Here is a 23,406-nt window from a genome sequence, read left to right as displayed (position 1 = left end):
GTAAAGATAAATTCTCAGGTGGTGGCCATTGTGATGATAATGCAAGGGGAAGCATGAGGATTTAGTGGTATCAGTGCAGGAGCAATGTTTTAACCAAATTATTTCTGTGACAAGGCATTAAGCATGACCTGTGCTGTCATAGTCTTCTTTGGTCTTGACCTAATTTCTGAACTTAACTCCTGTGGACTCTGAAAAAGAACATACTTACCAAGAAGGGCTCCTGGTGGTAAACTGGGCCAAATTTTGTATAAAAACAGGCTAGCAGCCATTTCCACACGGTGGGCTGTCACACAAGCCAAGCTTCAGGGAGTAGCCTGCACTGAACTTCCTACCTGCACTGTATTCCTGCCATCTGAACCAGCCCTTATGAAGGAGTTCCTAGAATCCTACCTCAACCAACAAGACTGAGACTCTCCCCATCCAGTTGGAGCCCCACAGCTATAGCCCATCAGCAACTTCACTGACCAATCCAAATAGCCCCATTCTGACCAATCAGGACAGGGCCTTTTAGACCAATTGAACTGCAAGGATTTGGGAGAGGGCATCTCTATAAATGTCAGATCCCTTCTGGTTCAGAGAGCACAATTTCACTTTTCATTAAACTCTATACTTTCTTTCTAAATCACCCAAGATGTCTTGCCAGAACAGAGTGGAGCCTGAACAGACCTGGGTGAACCAGAGCAGGTGGAACAGAAGAGAGTTGTTTAGCCAGAGAGGCATCTCACCCCAAAGCTGCCTCACAGCTGTGTTCTTTCATAATTGAGCTGTATCACTATCGAGCTATTTCATAACTGTGCTATACCACAATTGAGCTGTTTGCATTGAATAAAGTTTCATTTTCTGTACTCCAAATTAGGGATTCCCATTGGTGTTGAATTGGCATCAGTGACCATTGGTTGACATTCTTCAAGTTTTTGTGTTTTTTTCAATTTTGCTAAAAAACTCAATAATCTTCTAAAAAATATATTTTATCCTTGGGTTTCAAAAGATCAGATTTTTTAGCTTGCGACCAAGAAGACTGACACACATGCTTAATCACAGTATTACCCAGTTTTATGTATTAATACGTAACCAGAGTATACATAGTATATTCTGTTCCTTTTAATAGATACATATTGTTCTCCAAATATTGTTAATATGTTCTTCAAGCAGTACATATTGCATCTGTACAGCCATTGCTAAACTCTGGTGAAGATTTTTTTTACAGATCATAATGATATTTATTTTAGTGTTCTTTTTTTGGAGCAGGGTCAGGGGGATGGACGTCAATGCTTGTGCCCTGACCAGGGCCATGGATCAAGTCTGCAACCAAGGCATGTGGCCTTGACTGGAATCAAAGTCAAGACCCTTCAGTCCATGGGCTGACACTCTAACCACTGAGTCAAACCAGCAGGGCTAATTTACAGTGTTCTTAGATGAAAAACCTCAATTGTTTGTACAAACTAGTGCTCAAGAACAGGATTTAAAGGAGAAGCTATTCTTTGGCAATTCACATAAACTCAAAAACAATTTAAAAAAAGAAAACTTGTTTATTTAGATATTAAGGAAATTATTCAAATTAGCAGTAATTTTTAGAAAGCTGAGTATGCATCCTTTCAAAAGTGAAAAATATTATCCTATTTGTTTTCAAGTTTTTATTGAAAGGAACGCCAATCATGAATGTTTAGGTAAGTAAATTTTCACAAAATGATTAAATCTGTAACCAGCATAAAAAATATTATAATATTACACCATATAGTATCTTCATGTTGTGTGTGGTTTTATTTCTATGGTCACTTATTTAATTTGTTTTGTTTTCTTTCCTGCTTAGCTATAATATATGTGAGAAAAGTGACATTTTGCTTCATTGATGTTTTCTTCACAGACTGTCAAGTAGGAAATGTGCAATAACATATTAATAAATAAGTAAAATAATAAATAAATTGATGAGTGGATGAAATTTTCATGAGTATTATAAAATCTGTTACTGTTCAAAGAATATTGATTCCCAATTTTTACTTGAGTCCCTAATTGCTATTTCAATGTTTATATGTTGGTAGCCTTCTCTCTCCTGTCATTGTATAATATCAGTTGTTATTTATAGACAAGTTTATGTGGTATATGAACCTGTTCTCTCTTGGTTCATAGAGATAATTTTATCTTTCTCCAGCCATGCACAGTGGGTATATTTCAGTTACAGCTTTTAACCTTCCCACAGAAAGTTAACATTTTCTTCAGCTTTTAAGAAGGAGCTATGTTCTCCAAAGCCTTTTTCTTTTAATCCCTAAATCTTAAATTGAGGAAAATGGAATGTAAGTTAGAAAGCATGCTTTATAGGAACCTCTCATTATAATAACTAAATAACAGAATCTATTATCACAATTGTGTTATTTTCTCTTATTTGATTTTATCTCTTCTGATTATTTCTAACACTAATGTATTTCATATTGGTAACAGTAGGTAAATATGTATATATGTGTGTGTATATATATATAAAGTAAAAGGAGTACAACCAGAATTTTACATTCTCCACAAAAATTCACATTGGTTTCCCTGAAACAAAATGTATTATATCACCCTAAATAATTTAGAATTATCTTACCCAATTAATTTCTTATTTACGCTCTCTGATAATTGAAACAGGTACACTGAAATAATATTATGCAGCAGTTAAACTGTTAAACTACACTCGTGTAAATAAGTGCGGCTAATGGTTGTTTCTTGTATTATTATGTATTAAGTATTGTATTATTTTCCATATGAACAACTATAAACCTACTTTTGCCCCACCCTTTTATTACATGTGCATAGCAGACATTTCAGTATTTGGGGAGCTGCTTAGTATCTGAGCCCTCTTTCAATGTTTGGAGAAATCTCCACTTTATGTGTCTTGACTGGAAGTAAATTCTTACTCCATTTTTATGAACATTGAATGCATCTAACTTACACATTTCTTCTGACAGCTTAGATTCAGGACTATGGTCTAGGTTTGGCCAAGCTTATGAAGTTCCTTAGTGTATGAGTTTTGAACTAATAACACAAGGACATGAGCATAGCAGAGAATTCTTTATAACACAGGCAGCCAGTCTAAGTTTCTAAGGACCACAGTGTTCAATGTTTCTCTCATAGAAACATGAATTGCAGAATGGTGTTTTTAACCAGGGAAAGTTGTAATTTTGTTAGAAAAGAATTTAGGCTATGGGTGTAGCTTCTCTTCCTTCTTACATATTTAGGTGTGTAGGCCACCCCTTTCCTAGTATTTCCATATGTAACTTGATATCTTATCAATAAAGTTATTTTTGTTTAAAATGCCAGTATCAGATTATGATGGTGGTTCATAGGGAAACTAAGCGATAAATTAGTACCTAAAGTAGAAACAGAACACCAGGAAAATGAGAGCATATGGAATAATTATTTGGCTGGACATAAGTAAAATATGATAGAAGTAACATCTTTTCAGGCATTGCTCTTTACTGACTTGGTATCTTTTCTTTCCTTTCCTCTGGAAATTTTGGGGTTTTTATATTTACTCAAGAAACCTACCTTCCATTGTGGGAGAAACCCAAGACCCAAAGAGAGGTCATAATTAGATGCTGCCTTTGAGAGCTCTAGGTGAGCCCTGGGTACCAACTATCGGCCATGTGAGTGTGCCACCTTGAATGTTCAGCCTCAGTAAAGCCTTCACATAACTGATGTATTGCTACAACTGCAGGAGACGCTCCAAGAGAGAATCATCCAGTTGATCCCTTTAAACCATTGAACCATGACAGATAGTTAAAAATTTCTGTTTTAAGCTATTAAGTTTTGAGGTGTATTGTTATACAGCAATAGTTACTTAAAAGAAATGATGTATTAATCAAGGTGCAGAAGGAGATGGACATCACAATAGCAAGTCAAACAGGGAAAAAAATGTAAGTATTTGCTAACTAGTAAAAAGTGGTTAATTGCCAAAAGGTAAATATAAACTCAAAGAACTACAAAAAAGTTGTTCCTATGCTAGGACTGAGGGAGGGTGAATAAAATGACTCTATTTCCACTAACAAGATGCAGCTACACTTCTTACAAGAAAGAAGCTCTCACTCTCTCTTTCCAAAATGAGACACAGTCCCAACAATCCTTGTATGTGTTGTTGGTTATATGAATTAGTTCTCAAATTTATTCAGTCCCGTTGGATTTACCTTAAAAAGTGGTAAATATATATATAGATAGATAAAAATTAGAGATAGAGATAGAGATAGAGATAGACAGAGTTAGAGATAGATATATCTTTATAAATATATATATTCTCTTTACAAATATATATAAATATATTTTCCTCCTATTCCTTATCATTCTATACAGTTTTATTGAAGGTTAACTTTACAAATTTTAAGGTATATATATATATATATACACACACACACACATACATATATATACATATGTATATATGTATATATATTATTATTTCTGTAATTGGTCATGAAGGGTTCATGAAATTATCCATAATTTCCTTCTCCCAATATAATTTTATATTTTAAATTTTCTTTCCAAACTTAGGTGGTTGTAGTGCTTTACTTAGTAGGGTAAATCAAATCATCATTTCTGAAAAGTCCACGTCCTCAATGACTTTTTGTCATTTTTGTCATTGCTGTCATTTTCCAGAGGTCATGAAAGTTCTTAAAGGAACCTTAGTGAATATCCTGACTTTCAGATATGATCCTCTTTGTGCTATTGTGTAGCAGCAAACCAATTTCTCCTTAATAATTAGCATCAATTGAATCCCTTTTCTCAGTCATAAGAGAGACCCCCAAATCACATTCTTCTCTTCAAAGTGAATGGAAGCATTAGTGTGTCCTCTAGTGGAAACATTTTCTCCTTGGGAACTAAGACTCTAGACCACTAGTCCTCAAGGTTTTCAGGATGGGAAACAAACATTATGTGATTGGGTTATGGTAAAATAGTTAGGGGGTCCCCTGCCTACCCTTGATTCTTGGACCTATGTATTCTATCTAGAAGGGACACACAACCATAAAATAACATCTCTAATTCAAAGTATATACTACATCTTGTGAAACACATCATTTCAAGATGGTCTCACAACTGCCACAGTAAATGACTCTTCAGTAAGACATTCCACTTTTGTGTTAAGCCAACTGCTTCAGGGTAAGAGAGTAAGTGGTAAGACCAATTAACTCCGCGAGACCTTTGCAAGCCATGCTGAGAAATTAGTTTCTTGATCAGAGTCAGTGCTGTGTAAAATTACATGAGAGTGATTAAAGTACTCTGCGTGTCTACAGATGGTGGTGCTAGAAAAAGCATCATGGGCCTTGAAGACAAATCCATATTCAGAATATATTTTTACTTCAGTGAAGTTATATCTGTACCTGCTTCCTCATGGCAAAAGTCCAATGTAATCAACCTGCTTCCAAGTGGCAGGCCCCCGGGAGGAGTGGTGCCATATAGAAAACTTGGTGTTGGCCTACGTTATTGGCAGATTGACACCCAGCAGTAGCGTTATCAATGTCAACCTTGGCAAAAGGAGGTCTATATTGTTGAAATTCATATTTATCCCTACTGCCATGGCCTCTGTTCGTGGGCCCATTGAATAAACACTGGAATGGCTGGGGAAGAGGGTACTGAAGCCCGCAGAGTGAGATATTTGTCTACCTTATTCTTTTGAGTTTTCTCAAAAGTGTGTGCTTTTGGGTAGGAACTCACAAGAAAACAATATCTTCACAGTCTGTGCCTATTCAAAGAGGTCCAGCCACACACCTCTTCTCAAGAGCTCCTTCTCACCAATCTTCCATTCATGTTTTTTTTCCAAGTCCCTATCTATTCAACCAAACCATTAACAATCATTAACAACTATTACATCAGTCAAAGTAATCATACTTCTGGTTCTCTCAGTCCACACAAAGTAGACAGTAAAATATACTGTTTGAAATACTAACTGCCTAGTGGTTGGTTATACTTCACTGATGTCTTCCAGGGTTATCTTTGTGAGGACTGTAAATTTGAAGTGTTTACTTTCAGGGGATATGCATGTATTATCCAGAACGCTCTACAAAACAGTATGAAGGGATGAAGTACTGATCCATGCTACAATATAGACGAGCCTTGAAAACTTTATGCTAACTGAAAGTGAGACACAAAAGTCCACATATTGCATGATGAAATTTATATGAAATGTCAGAATAGGCTGACATAGAAACAAAAAGTATTAGTGATTTCCAGCGACTAGGGAGAGAGGAGGAACTAAAGAGTGACTGCTTAGTATGTACGGGATTTCTTTTTGAGGTAATGAAAAAAACATCCTAGAATTAGATAGTGATGATGCTTGCATAACATTGGGAACATATCAATATGTTGAATTTCATTATGTAAATTTTCTCAATAAAAAAACCTGATAGTTTTTGCTATATACAAATTTATATCAACTTAATGAAGATAGTATTCTTTTTTCATTACATATCCTTATGTATTTTAAAATAGACTTTATTTTTTAAATCAGTTTTACATATACAGAAACATTAAGAAGATACTACAGAGAGTTTCCATATACCCACACCCATTTCCTTCTATTATTAACATCCTGCATTAGTACAGTGCATTTTTTACAATTAATAAATAAGGTTGATACATTATTATAAACTTAAGTTGAGACTTTATTCAGATTTTCTTAGATTTTACCTGTGTTCTTTTTCTATTCCCGATTCCGTTTAGGATATTGTGTTACATTTTGTTGTGATGCTTCCTTAGGCTTCTCTCGGCTATGACAGTTTCACAGACTTTCCTTGTTATTGATGACCTTGACAGTTTTAAGGAGTACTAGTCAGGTATTTTGTAGGATGTCCCACTGTTATAATTTGCTGCTGCTTTTGTTTTTTGTTGTTGTTTTTTCCCCATAATTGTATTGGCTGTGTTTCTGCTGATATAAACATTTCAATAACATCCTCTCTCCTATGTATGTCACAGGAATTCATTCCATTAGACAAGAGGCTCATCAAGTGATTTTTAAAGCTTTACTAAGGTATAATTGACAAAATTGTAAGATATTTAAAGTGTACAATGTGATGATTTGATATATGTATACATTTTGAAAGGGTCCCTCTACACCCACACCCAGAGATCTTACCTAAACCGTTCATTCTCAATTTTTGCTTCTGCTGATACGGCTGAGAGGCATTGTCCTTATGTTTCCTAGAGGCCACCTAGCTTGAGAGGAACTTTGAGTCATACTCCTAATCTCTCAAAGAGTCATCTTGTGTGACCACATACTCTGATCTTTTGATTTTTATGAGATGTCAGGGGAAGATTTTAGGGTTACACTCTCAGAATTTTCTCTAGAGCACTTTCCTGATAGTGAATTTCTTAATTTTAGCATTTTTTGCCATTTGGGTGGACTGAGAATTTCCCAAATCATCAGTTCTGAATCTCTTTTATTTACGACTCTTGCCTCAATTTATCTCTCTCTTCTCAAATTTTACTATAAGCAGCAAGAATAAACCACGCTACATCTTCAACACTTAGCTTGGAAACCTCCTCAGCTAAATATATCATACCATAATGTGTTTAATCAGTCCCTACTTAGGTATATGTGTGTTGTATTCTATTCTTCTGCTATTACGAATAGCTCTGCTATAGATTTTGTTGTATTTATGTCTTTTTATATATGTTGTCAGTATGTATTTTAGATAAATTCCTAGAAGAAACATTGCTGGATAAAAGAGGAAATGCATATGCAACTTTCCCAAATCACCCAGTTTCTCTCCATAGTTCTTGAGTGACTTTTGTAGTACATGAGAGCCTATACCCTAAGTTTTGCTAACACAACATTTTCAAACTTCAATGTTTGCCACTCTGATACATGAAAAATGGCATTTTAGTTCAGTTTTATTTTGCATTTTTGTTATTGTAACAGTAAGCGGGTTTTTTTTCTTATTGTCAAGACCTATTCATTTTATTTTGGAAGAATATTTTCTCTGGGTATAAAGTTTTTAACTCCTTTTAATACCTTGAAGATGTTATTCCATTGTCATATGGCTTCAATTTTGTTTTTCTGTTTGAGGAATCAGGCCTCAATCCTATTGTGACTTCTTTTAGGTAATTCATCTTTTTTTCCTAGATCCTTTTGTTATTTCTCTTTGTCATTTCTGTTCTTGTTTTTAGCACATTTATCTTATTATGTGTAGGTACATTTTCTTCATTTGCTTCTTAACCTGAGGCTTTATATTATTGGTTTTCAAAATTGTCAGCTATTATATCTTTAAATCTTTAATTCTCTGTTCCTCCTTGCAATCCAAATTATTTCCATAGAATTTTAAAAAAATCTTGTCTCATATGCTGTCCTGTTTTTCATCCTTTTAAATTTGCACACTTCAATTCTGTTAATTTTCTTCTGACTTTTCATCCAGTTCAATATTCTTCCTTCATCTCCATCAAACATATTGCTTTTTAAATTTAATTTTTAATTATAATTTACATTCAATATTAGTTTGTATTAGTTTCAGGTGTATAACATAGCAGTTAGACAAGCTATCAAATATACTATTAAATTCATCTTTGACTTTTTAATTTCACTTCTGAATTTTTTAGTTGTAGAAATTCCATTTCATTTATTATAATAGTTTCTATTTCTGCATCAATTATATCCTTTATTTTCTTGCATATATTATGCATAAGCTTGCTGTTTGTTTATTTGTTTAGGTCAGTGGTTGATACCTTTACTTTCTGGACTCCCTGTAGATATTTCTATTTTATGTTGTTTTTCTTGGACTTTAATCACTGTACTAGTGTGTTAGGTCTGCCATAACAAAGTATCGCACACTAGGTGGCTTAAGGCACAGAAATTTATCATTTCATAGTCATGGAGGCTAGAAGTCCAAGATCAAGGTATTGGCATCTATGGTTTCTTTTAAAGCATTTCTCCTTGGCTTGTTGATGGCCATCTTTTACTGGTGTCTTCATAGGATCTTCCCTCTATAGGTCTCTGTCCTGATCTCTTCTTCTCATAAGGACATTAATCATATTGGATTAGGGCTCATCCATATGACCTCATTATACCTTAATTACCTCTTTACAGGTCGTATCTCCAAACACAGCTACATTTTGAAGCACTAAAGATTAAGACTTCAACATATAAATTTGTGGGGGACACAATTCAGCTCATAGCAATCACTTTGTCTTATTTTTCATATATTTGGTTATTTTGGATTGAGTGATCAATATTGTTTATAGTAATTGTAGGACTTATTGGAAAGCTTAGATGACATTACCTTTCTCTAGAGAGGATTTACAGTTGCTTCTGGCATGAGGCTGTGCATTAGCAATTCTAGATCTCTGTAATCCAATACGCGCTGGAGCTGATTCAAAGCTGTAATTCAGACCCACCGAGGGCTGGCCTATTTTAATTTCATCCTTACTCTTAATTTGCATTCCTTTCTGGTTTCAACCAAAACTTGGAATTTTACCAAGCTCTATTTTTGGTGGGTCCTATATCACAAATTCTCTCTCTAAGTCCTTGAATATGTTGAAAATTTTGCTTTGCTTTTCAGATTCTCAGACAATTCTACAAGAATATGCTAATTCTTCTTGGGGAAAAGTAGCTACAAATGCTGGGCATGCTACAGTGGATTTCCATCTTCTCCGAGATCTTGACCCAGAATTCCCACTGCACTATCAGTTCTCTGTTGTCTGAAAGACAAATAGACAAATATATAGATGCAGATAACAATGTAGATATGGAGAAATTCATATTTGAACTTCCTGATTGTGTTCTCAGTGGAAGTGTTGCTCAAAGTTAACTACACTGCCATTACCAGGAACAAATCACAACATTCATATTTCTTAACAGTCTCAAACTGGCCATACCAGCAATGCTATCTGAGGGGGAAAAATATTTTAAAATCATTTTTGTTTTTTCATTGGTATATAATTCTCATACTGGAAATTGTTGCTTGAGAGTTAGCAGATTAGTGTTAGACACTTTTACTATATTATCCCTTTTTGCAACATCCTTGGAAATGAATACATTTAAATATTTTCTTCAAAAATTGATTTTGACAGATAGATTGAACATCTTTAAGTAAGCATATTTTTTTTAAAATGCATATATTTTAAATGCTTGATAAGTTTGAAAAATAAATGACAAGTATATGCTGTCTACAGAATAAACAAGGTAGACAAGAGAATTTTCAGTTCTGGGTGCTTGAAGTCAGTGTTTATGAGAATAAAGTCTTTAGGTGGCTTGAAAATTAAAGTCTAAATAATAAACACCATCAATTATTTTTAATAACATAACAACTTTAAGGTTCTTGTATGTAATTTTATTTTGTACTTACTATTTTTAACAATTGGTGAGAAATCAATATTTATGTTTACTTGAATGTTTTATTAACCAAATATGTTATTATTTGAAGTGTCAGAGGATATATTTGCCTCATATCATTAAAGGAGGAAAAACATGGAAATTTTATTATGGGCCTAGAATTTATCAGAGTGATAATTAACAAGATATTTTATTAATTTCTTATTTACAATTTAATTTTTAACAAATATTAACTTAAGATGGAAAATGAACATAAAAGCCAGGCATTATTCTGAAATGCAAATAAATAGCTTAATTAAGTTCACCATTGGCTCTTTATTTCCACATTAACAAGAAGAGGGCTACATTTTAGCTTAATAGATAGTACACTGACTCAGACACTGCAATATTTGTTCCTTTGGGCATTTGTCCGTCATATAAGAAAGTATCTAATGAATATGGAATTGCTATGTATTTGTAGGCAAAGACTGTTCTAGAAATACATTGCATAACATCACCCTTAAAATTACTTTGAGCACTTTGTGAATTCCAAACTAGTTTTTTAATCAAAAGATGTATCCTATTAAAAAGTAAATTATTATTCTAAAATGTATCTAGTCATCTGAAAATAAAACTTTCAACATAGGTTATGACATAAATCCAAATAAAACAATGACTTGCAAACTTAGGTTAAAGTTAGAATGTAATACTTTAATATAGAGATATTATTAATGGAATTGCAGTGTTTTTTAGCAAAATGAGCCAGTTAATGGTAGGAAGGGGTAGTGACTCTCAAAAAGTCAGTATGTTTCTTTATATGATCTTTGAGTATAGGATACTACTCTTCCACTTAGTTTAAACCCATATAGTAAAAAATATGCCTTTTAGTCCTTTATTATATACATCTCTGTTTAATTTACTAAAACCAAGTTTTAGTTCATATTTATTTGAGGGAAGAATTTTCTAACAACATTTTTGGTAAAGTTTTATGTGTATTTGTAAAGTATGGAGAGTTTAGAAAATGGTTTTGTCTTCAGGTTAGACTTACACATTAAAAGAGGATATATGTAGGGGCGAAATGATAGAATGCGTCTCATTTGTTTGAGACTCATGCAAGCTAGAATAGTGTTTAGGTCTGTGAGTGCAGCTAGTGACTGAGCAGGACTGTTTGTGGTAGGACTGAGGAGCGCTGGTAATGTTCTGCCTGCTTTGGCTTGGTGCTGGTTACAAAAGTGTTCGGCTTGAGAACAGTCATTTTCTATACACTTACAATATGTGCACTTTTCTGTATGTACATTACAATTCCATGAAGATTTAAAAAATAGAATAAAATATGTAAAACAAGTACAGTAAATATTGATATTTTTTGAAATCATATGACATCACAGCTTTATTCACGATAGCCAAGATATAGAAACAACTTAAGAATCCACAGACAGATGAGTGGATAAAAATGTTATGGTACATATATATTAGAATATTATAGAATGATATGCAGGAAAAGGCCAGCAAACAACAAACGAACTCTGAAGGAGTTGGTTAGCAAGCTTCCCCAGAATCACAGATGTCCCCTTGAAAACAAGGGAAACATTTCTGCCAGAACTGAAAACAGATCCTTATGGATCTGGGAAGCTTGCCCCCAGGAGAGTAACAGCCTTAAGGAAAATGTTAAGCATACAGCTCTCAGAACAAAGCCACTTGTTTTTGAGCATTTTATGGTTTCTACTGATCACTATCTCTCACACCTGTTTTTCTGTAGCTCACAGTAAAAATCGCTGGATGGTGAGGAGGGTTGTTGCAGCTCCTCCAGAGCCTCCACCCTCTGCATCTCCACCTAAATTCTACATTCTCTGAGTTTCTTCGTGTCCTGCAAGCAAAACAATGATAGAATATTATTCAGTCTTTGAAAACGAAAAAGGAGATTCTGACTTTTGCAACATCAACTGAGTTTCAGTCTTACCGTTTGCTGAGGAAATTTTCCCACCAAGGGGAGAGGAAACTGAAGTATTTATTTACCAACAAATGTTTGAAGGTTGCTTTTGTGGATGTTAACTCCCCCACATCTCTGACCTCCTTCGTCGGACTTAATGTGTTTCTGCAGCTGGAAAAAGCCCTCAGGCTGAGGTGTTTGAGGTAGGAAGCCATTCATTCATTTGATGAATTCTTCATTAAAGCTGCAAGTGACCTCCAGAGTGGACCAAGAAAATTAAGGTCAGAGCCTGATACAAATGTAACACTTTCCTGAATAGGGATTTAACAAATGTTTGAAATGAATTAATATTACCACCCGCCTAATAACTTTCCATTCACACTACTGTAGTTTTGATTTGTTTCCCTTAATATGAAGTTGGTAATAAATGAAATAGGAATACACATTATATTGGGTACAGGGATTCTGTATGCCCTTATGGTTCTGAGTATTTTCTCCAAAATTTTGAAACAAGAATTTTCCTACTTTTAAATTTTACAATATGTGTTGAATTCATCTCAGTTTCATTTCTGTTGCTCTACAGTGAAATTTGTTTTATAAAATATTTTATTTGTAATTCCATCATTATCTTTACAGTTCTCTTATAAGCAATAAGGACAGTTTAACAGCATTCAAAATTACCAAAAGAATACATGCCAAGGAAATCTTTATGACTTTCAGCTAACATACCAGTCATTTTGGGCTGCCTACAAAATAGAAGTAGAGACAATAACTTAAATAAGTTTAGAAAATTAAATACGATAATCCCTATTTAAATGACATGCAGCTAATAAGCCACTAATGAAAAGTTAAGAATGCAATGCTCATAATGCACTAACACAACGTTAAGAAATACATGACTTACTATGATTCCATAGATCGAATAGGCTAACAGGATTGCCCTTCAAAAAATATGCAGGTCCAGGTGACTATCAGGTGAGCTCTTTTGAACTTTTGTGTAATAATTGCTATAATATTCTGGAACTCACAAAGATTACAAGTTTCCAAGTTAACCTAATGATTATGGCACAAAAAATAAAATTCAGACTAGTTTTTTGTTGTTTGTGTGTGTGTGTGTGTTTTTTCTTTTTTCAAAATATTACAGATGTCCCTTTTTCTCGTGGGCCTTCTTGATCTCCATAACCACATGAACCAATTCTTAAAATAAATCTTTCTGTGTATATCCATATGTATCTTAGTGGTTCTGTTTCTCTGGAGAACCCTAATTATTAAATAAAACTAGGTTTAAAATGATCATAAAACAATTATAATTTATGCCCTAAAGGCATTAGGCTAAATTCATTAGCCATACAGATTTTGTGAATTAGGAAGGAGAATAACTAAGAAAAACAACATCAATAACCAGAAACAAACAAACATTTTATTAAACGAGGAATTGAATATTCACTTGAAACCAATGCGCAAAGTCATTCTGAACAATGAAATAGTAAAAGCTTGCTAATTAAAATCTGAAACGTGTTATCACTAACACGTTTCAGTTTTATAATGGAAGTTCCAGCCAATGAAATCTCACAAAAAGGGAGAAGCGGAGACTAGTAATACTGGAAGGAAGCAGTCGAAATTATCTTTATTAGCAGATTATATGATTGCTCACTCACTGGTAAACTCAAGACAATCAAAGAGAACAAAAGACCTACTATGCAACTTCTTCTGCTTATGAAATTAGTAAACAAAAATTAAACAACTTTCCTACATACCAACAATATCCAATTTAAAAATATAATTTTTAACAAGTTTTTATTTATAACAATAAGGTATAATTTTGCAAAAATGTACAACATATACACAAACATAACTGAAATAAATGTGAAAACTAAATACATTCAAAAATAATCCATGTTCCTTGGTGTATGTAAATTGTTTTAACTCTGAAGTCATAGCCATACCCAGTGTATCTGCTGACTATCGCCTCTGTTCTCTCTTCAGATATTCATTTTCATTCTCTTCCCCTCTCTCCCCCTCTCTCTTTCTCTCTCTCTCTCCCTGACTTTCTCTCCATACTGTGTGTATATATATACCTGAGTTTTCTAGGGGCTTCCACTTGCACTGACAATTAAATACTGGCCTACAGGGTTCTCTTCATGAGTTGGTCCCTAACTACTTCTCATAAAGCCTTCTTCCTGTTCCTTTAATGCATTACCCTTAAAGAACCCTTGTTTTCCCCTTTGTCTGTACATCTCTCCTCACCTCTTTACATGGTGGGGCCTTTTATCCTTCAGGTCTATCTCAAAATCACTTTGCTGATGCTATTATCCAATCTAATCAGCAAGCCTTAAATATTCTATCACATCACGTTTTTAAGGTACTTCATTGCAATCTGAAATTATTTTTATTGTTTGTTTGCTTATGTGTGTATTGTTAGTTATTCTGTCTCCTCCCATTAGAATGTAAACTTTTGAAATAAAGTAAATGTCCCCAAAAGGGAGCTTGGATAAATGCTTGCATTGCATTAACACACTGAGGTGCTATTCAATCACTTAAAAATGTTGCTGAAGATGATCTCTTAATACCATGGAAAGACGGCACACTGTACTGAATGGAAAAAAGGGGGGACACAAAGCAGGCAAAGAAGTATTTCATTCAAAATATGTCTCTAACAGTTAGCCCTAGGCCTAACCAAGAGATTTATTGTCTCAGGGCAAGAGAGTTAGTGTACATGCTTTCTTCAGGCTTTTAGGTAGAGAAAGAATTTGCTCATTTTTTAATTTTATTTTTAGCAATACTTCTGCATGTTAAAAGCCACGCATTTGCACTAAGATGCTTGACTCATTAAAGAGTTATGGAATAAATTTACTATGGTCAGACCATAATTTTGAAAATAAAATAATGTGAAAGAGAATGGAATGGAATAGAACACATCAAAAACTTTAGGTGTGTAAAGATAATTGATTTATGAAAACAGGTGTTTTGAATATGTGTTTATGTGTGTGTATGTATACTGAGTCATGATGTAAAATATATTATCATAGGTTGTGGTTTTAAAAATGTAAATATATTATCATAGATTGTGGTTTAAAAAATAAAGTTTGAAAACTGTTGCTCTACTTGAAGGAGTAGACAGGAAAAAGAGGCAAATTTCCTTCTGGTCATACAAAAGTTGGAAAAAAAAAGGCAAGAGAAAAAGCGAGCGGTTTCTTTTTTCCAGGCTCACGCTAAATAGAGGCCTGTTCATCAGACAGAGGCAGGAGAACAGAGGACAGCAAACTTCTTTGTTTCCTCTCTTGGACATCCCAGGCTTCCCACCTCTGCATGAGGATTAGCTGCATCATAGTGAACTTGGAAACAGGAGTCCTTCAAGTCTAGTTTTCCTGATTCTGTCTGGTTTCCTGAGAAAGGGCACAGTCACCTATGTTTTAACAAACAATATTCCATTTAACTTTCACAATATTGTCCTGAGTAAGGAGTATAATTCACAGATGTGGAAAGTCATGCAGTACTGAGGTTTTTTGATTTGTCTAAGACAGGGAAGTGTGACTCCATAATGATTTAGAAAAAATCTTCCTAAAGGCTAGGATCTTGGATAGGGGTTTCAGAGGTCTCAGCCAAATGGTCGTTGTGTAGCCTTTTACCCAAGGGGCAAGCGTAAGCTCCTCCATTTGTTTCCAAGGGCTTCTGTAACAAAGTACCACAAGCTGGGTGGCTTTTAACAAGAGAAATATATTCTCTTACACTTATGGAAGCTAGAAATTCAAAGTGAAGTTGTGAGCAGGGCCATGCTCTCTCTGAAGGCACTGGGAGAGAACCGGTTCCTCGCCTTTCTCTTGGCCCTTGGTACTGGCAGCAATACCTGGTGTTCCTTAACTTATAAAGCCATCTCTCTGGTCTCTGTCTCTTTTGTCACATGGTGCTTTCTCTTGTTTCATCTGTTTTTGCACCTTCCCCTTTTTTTCTAAGGACATCAGTCACATTGAATTAAGGGCCCACCTTACTCCAACATGACCTCTTCTTAACTAATAACATCTGCTATTTCCAAATAAGGTCAAGTTCTGAGACTCTGAGGACTTGAATTGGGAAGTGGTTGGGGGGATGCTACCCAGCTCAGTACAGCTCCCTGATCCTCTCTCCTCTTCCCTCACCTATCTTGTAATAATTCTGCTTGTTAACCCACATCAGACGACTCAGCTACAATATGTTTTTGTGGCTGCTCTTACTTTCTCTGCCAGTTTGATGGCACACTGAGATACTTCCCTCTTCATAATTTCCTGCCTACAAGATTTTTTTCTCCCTCTTTAAAGGTGCTTCTCATTTATTCCCTCTGGAATATCCCCCTACACAATCTCCCCATCCCCACCAAAGCAGGCATTCCGTTGGATCTGCTCCGGAGCTTTCAACTTCCATAAAATGTTTTGCTGTACTGGGCCATCCCCCAAAGGTAGAACCTGATCTTGCTCCCTAACTAATATTTGAAATATGATCCTATATTCAGTGTTCCTGATTCCCTGTAATTCTTGCTGCTCTGGGGTTCTATACTTATGGAAGTGGAACATCTCTTTAGGAAAAAAAAGGAGTGTCAGGTATTTGAGAGAATAAAGGTTTTGGGGGGGGGAATTCCCAGAACCAGGCTTTAAATGATCAAGTTTTAGCTTGGAGGATTCAAAGCACAACAGTCTTCCTATAAACCAGAGAGAGGGAGACTGCAAAATTGAAATGAGGTTCATTTTTTCTTTAGAAGGAAGGTGAACATCTTCTGGCCTGGTAGGAGGCTTGTGGTAGGGGAGAGAGGTAGAACCTACAGAGAGAGCAGAGAAGGAAAGAGACGGAAGATGCATGTTCTGAAGGGGACTCCCCTGTCCTATCTGGGCTGCATGGGGAATAGTAACCTTGCTAAACTTTAAGAATTCCGTGGTATAGAAAGATTGTTTTTTGAATCTTGCCTTAACTCTTGGAAGAAAATGCTCACTGAGTGCAGATTAGGGATTCTACAAAAGAGTAGAAATATCAACACATGGTATATTCAGATAAAAATAGAATGAAAAATAGTGCCATTTGGTTTTCCACTGTGAGTCGTGTGAGGAGACTCAGACTTTCCTGGTGGCCCCAGAGGAGAATGGAAAAGTGTTTCAACGGCTAAAAGTCTGGGAGAGGCCTGAGGTTCAAATGAGGTGGGATCTGAATCCTTATGACTTACAGCCAATGGGTGAAGATGCGCGTAGTGGGCGCAGCAGGGTATGTGGCGGACACCAAAAAACCAAGGGGAGGACAGCGAAGCTGGATGGAAGAGGACACCTCTCTCCCTATCATCAGGACAAAACCTGAGCCAACCACAAACGGGGTGAGGGCGCAAAGAAGAGCATGTGAGGGAAGCCCTGAAAAACTGGGTAACTGCATAGGGACTAAGTTTAAACCAAAAAGAGACTGCTTCCTTGAGTTTTCCCAAACACTAGCTAATATGAGTAGCTTGTTAACAGGTTGGGTTTAATTATAGCAAATGTTAAAAGTTCCATTTATATTATATTGAATATTTTGCTTATATTATTATATTATATTATTATATTAATTATATTATAATTAGTATTTTAATGACTAATTTTGAACCCACCACTTGATTACGGCCAAAATTTCCATTCTTTTATTTTCTATTCCATGCACATCTGTTAATTTCTCCAAATGTAGAACCTTGAGGAAGATTTTTGTTCAACTTTCTTCTAGTCCTTTATATGTTATCTGTGGCTTAGTCAAATCACTTCTTTGTCAGAAACAGAGGGTTTCTTTATATTTCCAACACAAGATTTCTAATCCGACTTTGAGGTTGATCTTTAATCTGGCTATCGGTGACCTAGAAATGTAAGCACCCCTTCATACTCATGTGTTTTTAAAAGACGGTAAATCAGCGTAGTGAGCAGCAGAAACTTCTGTGTGCCAATAGCTAAGCTGTGGCCTTCTCCAAGGATACATCCTGGGATGTAGCACTTTCAAAAATAATCTTGAGGCAGAACTGTACTTTTAAATTTTCATATTTTGAGAAGGCATTAAGTACTTCTGAGCACCGAAATGCTAAACCATTGCAGATAAACTGAAGACGTCAGAATTCAATGTGAATGGACAGAAATGGGACAGATGAACTTTGAATGGAAGCAAGTGCAGTAAAGCGTACAGAGAAAAATGCTTCATCATACTTATAAAACTGAAGGTTCTGAGCTGTCAGCTAACCTCAAAATGAAAATCATTTAAGCTATTAGCCCCATAAATGAATGCTCTCCAACAAACAAGAAAAACACTGAATAAAGATAATATATTATTTGAGCACTCTGTGCCAGGTGCTGAGCTATGTATCTTATATGTATTACTTTATATAAAACTGTCAGTAACCTCTTGCTCTTTTCATTTTATTGGATAAGGGAAATGTCAAGGTCACACACTGACGTCAGCAATTCAAGCCCAAGGCAGTCTGCTGTCAAAGCTCAGACCTGTTCCTACTGCGTCACACTGTCCTGCACTGAACAGCTCCTATTCTGGAACAAATCAGCATTGGACTTGTTCCTGTAATAGTGTCAGAATTATAAGAAGAGTTCAAGGGAGACATGCCAGAAACAGAATAAATCCAGGGCAGGGCAACTAAAATTATGAAGGTTATGGTATAGGAGAGTAGGCTTTTAGAATTTTTTATGAGTACTACATACAAGTTGTATAGAAAACACGAGTGGTTCCTGAAGTCCTGGAAGTCTAGAACTACAGGCTAGCATGCCTGTCTTGAAAGGAGAACCTATGAGAGGAAATGCTCTTTACCAACTGAGGAAAAACTCAGAAATTTGCTATTTTTAAGCTGAAGATAGAGTATGAAGAATAACAAGGCCTTTGCCTCAGTTTTCTGCCTCTGTCTCTACTTTTCTCCATTTGTTAGATACTCCTCACTGGCAGCCACAGTATATCTGAGACCTTAGCCCCATCATCTGGTAACAAATTACCTTGGCTTCCTCTCAAAATGTATCCATATCTGCAGCCTCTCCTGAGACCCTCCGTATTTATTTGGACCCTGGATTTGCTACCTCCAGGGATTATTCTTCGGGTATTTTGTTGCTTCCTCAAGTCATATGTGTCTTCTTGATGTCCCTCAGTCCATGCAGTGGGGATTGGATGTGCTTCCTTATTTCTAATATTTGCAGTTGCCTTTCCCATTGCTCTGTTTGTTCTCCCTAAAGCCCTGTTGAGGGATAACCTTGTTTCCTAAAACAAAACCCTTGTCTCATACTTAAAGCGAGTGTCTGGGTTCTGCTGCTTCCTAACAATTGCCACCCCCTATCCCAGCATCCTGGAAACAATCAGCACCTGGAATTCTTTAATGCTATGCTCTGTTTCTCTGATGGGAAATCATGTCTCTCTAGCCTCTGAAACATCCAATTCTATGTGATGCTGCTTAGCTTTCTAGACTTGCATGCTGGAAAATCTTACTAAGTAGGAGGAAATAAAACTAGGTGGACAGGCATTTGGCTAGAGAAAATTTACCAGCACAGGAGATTGTGTACCTAACATAAATGGTTCCATTTTAGAGTTTAATCAAATTTTATTGTAATCTGGGTAAGTTTTAAAGAGATCTAGTCCATCAGACAGAGGTTAAGGGAGTAATGGTTTGGAGCTTCAGGTGCATGTCTGGGCCATAGAATAATGGAGCTTGCCTTAACAGATTTTGGAAATATCAGAAGTAAATTTACCTTCAGGATAAAAGAGGTAGCCAGGGGTTCAGATATGCAGCCAACTAAGGAATGATTTAGGGTGAGTTATAGTCCCAGTAAGCTGTGATGTGAGCCAGGAATCTAGGATCAAGAATAGAGCAAGCAAAGGAAGTGTTGTGGCAACCGGTCAGGGTGTACAATTCCTGAGAGATTTCCTGTATACCACTGATGATTTTTACATTCTTGTTTGGTTTTATAAACTGGAAAGGGAGTACTGGGTATGGGAGTCAGCGTGATTTAAAGGGCCAGCAGGGGGAACAGGTAGTAGCCATAAATAATATATAAGATCTGGTATTTGCTTTGTGGGAAGAGGCTAAATTGGAAAGAAAGGATGCATCTGTCACCTTTATTTTGAAATTGACTACTCAGTTGTATCTTCAGAGTTACTAGTTTTTCTCATTTCTGTCTTACCACTGTGGACGAATGTTGTGCCAAGCTGTGACTCACTCCATGACATTGTCTCTTTCATGCTACTAGGTTGGAACACCATGCTCATACTGGAGGATGGAGACAGAAATTTAAAATGAAACTAAGGTTTCATTAAGGTAATTAGGGCTGTCAGAGGAGATCCCCTAACTGTTCAAGATCCTGTAAAGTGTCCATTGCTGTCCCCATCAGAGACAGAAGAATACTCTTGAGTGGGCCTGGCAATAATGGAATGAGGGGTTCCTTTGGGTTCTATGCAATATCCACGTTCACTATGCAAAATCCAAGAAGCTGGTGATCCTTGAAGTTATTTACACTGCTCCTGTGGGAAATGCTTCTAACTGGGCCACACAGGCTGTCCTGGGTCTGATTTTAAAACATTTGGACCTGCTTTCTAGAGCTCCTCCCCTTCTCTCTACTAAACCATCCCTCTGCCTCTCCTTAAGCCTTAGCTCAGGCTCACCACCTGGAGGCCTTCAATAGCTAGTGCTAAGGTGTGGCTATATATATCATGCCTGTTTGCTCAGGATAGCCTAAAAAATGCTGAATTTCAAGGCAAACAAAACAAAAACTTTGGTTGACTAAGCTGGCCAATTGTTTCTGTAAGCAATCTATCCAGCATTTTTATAGGAAGAGAAAAAAAACATATTAAATGCAGTGCAAATTTTATTCTTACTGATATATAACCCAATCAATAGTTGCATGAAAACTTTGCCATCCTGTGCCTAGGACTTTATATAACACTTAGAGTGTCAATAGATGTAGTGGTGCATGTGTCGACCAATATACCCTGTCCACTAGATTATGTGTTTCCTAAAAGAAAGGAGTCTTCCTATATGTCTTTAAATGTTCAATATCTAGGATAAGGTCTGGTCCAGGGTAAATACACCTGACTGTTTCCTTGAATGAAATAAATTGTAAAATTATTGGGTTGTCTAAGTTCTCTACAAATTCCAAATAGCTCACTTAGGAACTGCTGAGTGCTTCATGGCTGTATGGTCTTTTCCTAGGCAGAGATGTGCATTACAGGGAAAAGAAAGAAAGGTCCTGTGTTCTTAATGCTTATGTCTTAATGTTGAAAGTTAACAAATGTAATCACCACTCTGGACACTCACTTAAACTGGGTTCCTCTGTCAAAGTAGTACCCTGATTTTTTAAAAAATAATAAAATACTTCAATTTAGAGTCCTGAAATCACTGAGAGAGAGAAAAATGGATTCCATAAGTAAGAATCAAAAAAGGACAGTACACATATGGAGGTGAAGTACTATTTCAGAACACGAGCAGCTAAAATCTGGACATAAGCGCCGGGTGGACAAGATACATTCTGCGCTGTGAGCTGCGAGAGGAGTTTACTGCCGCTGGAAGCTGCTGTGCTGCAGTGTTCAGGAATGTGTGCTTTTAAAAGACAGGTTTCCAGAAACAGGACAATCCCCCCAGCACCACCAAAGGTGGCCAGTGAGTGAGCTTCACTCATTCCCCGTCAGAAATACCACACTTTGAGTTTTGCTCCTAAAGTGACACTTAAGTCTACCTACCTGAAAGTGGCATTTCATAAAGAAGGGTCTCAGCACTATGTGAGGCACCCTTTGGGGCCATCAACATACTTGGTTCCTCTTATCTTGTAAACCCAGAGGGTAAGCACTAGATCACATCCTATAAACAATAATAGACTTAAGTGAGAAAAAGGACCTTAGAGGGAACAGTGGGGACCATTCATTTTCTGGTGCTTTGAGTCTCCTCCCCCCAGCAGCAGTAGTAGGGGGAGAGGGACCTGCAGTGATCTATGTGTCTGTCATGGAAGCAGATAAATGATTATGCTCCGGATTTTCCATAGCAACTACTTTAGTAACACATGTATAAATAAATGTTTTTAGCTATTTTAATCTCCTCCCTACCCAACGCTGTTTGAATTAGTAAAGAATACAGTATATTCAACAAAGTGAATTTCGTGCAGGAAGCACTAAGTATTGTGGTTACAGGAACAAATCACAAGCCACTACTGTATTTCCAGTTTTTCCCTATTAGTTTTTGGTGAAGTATTTCTACATTAGTTCCTTTTTAAATTAAAGATGCTTTACATCTTCCAATCGCTTTGTAACTGAATTTCTTTAGCTCCTCCGCCCCAGTGAGGCTGTTTCTCCAGAAGAGAAAAGATTTTCAAAGCAGTTAACTTTAGTAGGAGACAGTGCATACTAAACTAAGCTCCGAACTCCTAGTGTTTCTGCCCTGGAGCCTTCAACGCTGGGATGGCCATATTTTCATTTAAAAATGACAGAAATGGGGACGGCACGGAGCCGCTCTCCAGCGCTGTGGCCTGATCTGCCCTCCAGTCGAGCGGAGCGGATCCTGGAAGACCCCGGGCGGCGGGAAGCGACGGCGCGTCTGCAATGACCCAGGTCCAGGGTGGTCGCCGGCCCTTCCTCGGGGAAACGCGAACGGCGGCAGCGGGGACACCGCCGGCGCCAGCCGCCGCGGAGCCCGAGGGGCGTCGCGGGAGGGCCAGGCGCGGCCGGGAGGCCGCCTGCCCCGGACACGGAGCCTCCGGCGCGGCCCCCGCTGCGAGCGCCCGGCCGCGGGGAAGGCCGAGGGCAGGAGCCGCGCGGCGCGCGGACGGCGGGAGCCGCGCACTCGGCTTTGACGTCGCCCGGCTGCGGCTGGCGGCTCGCGCTCTCGGCACGTAGCGCACAACGTGACCACACACAGCCGCCCCTCCGGCGGCCCGCGGCCCGCGGCCCGCAGCCCGCCCGCCGCTCCCGGCCTCGCCTCCTCCTCCCCCTTCGCTCCGCCTCGGCGGCGCTCAGCCCCGCGCACCGCAGGGATTCCAGGCGGCGCGGAGCCGGGGCGCTCCGCCGCGCGGCCCGGGCACCTCCGCCGCAGCTGGGGCCCGAGGGGGCCGCGCAGCCCGGCGTCCCCGTCCCGCGGCCGCTCCCGCGCTCACCTCTGGACGCCTGCACAGCGGTAGCCTAGGCGGGGTCCCCCTTCCTGCTGCTCCCTTCTCTAACTCCCGCGGGCCCCGACCGCCCCCACCCCTCCACCTGGCGGGGGCGGCGC

This window comes from Miniopterus schreibersii (assembly GCF_964146895.1).
Source record: "Miniopterus schreibersii genome assembly, chromosome: 1".
NCBI lineage: Eukaryota > Metazoa > Chordata > Mammalia > Chiroptera > Miniopteridae > Miniopterus > Miniopterus schreibersii.
Note: the sequence above shows the minus strand (reverse complement) of the source record.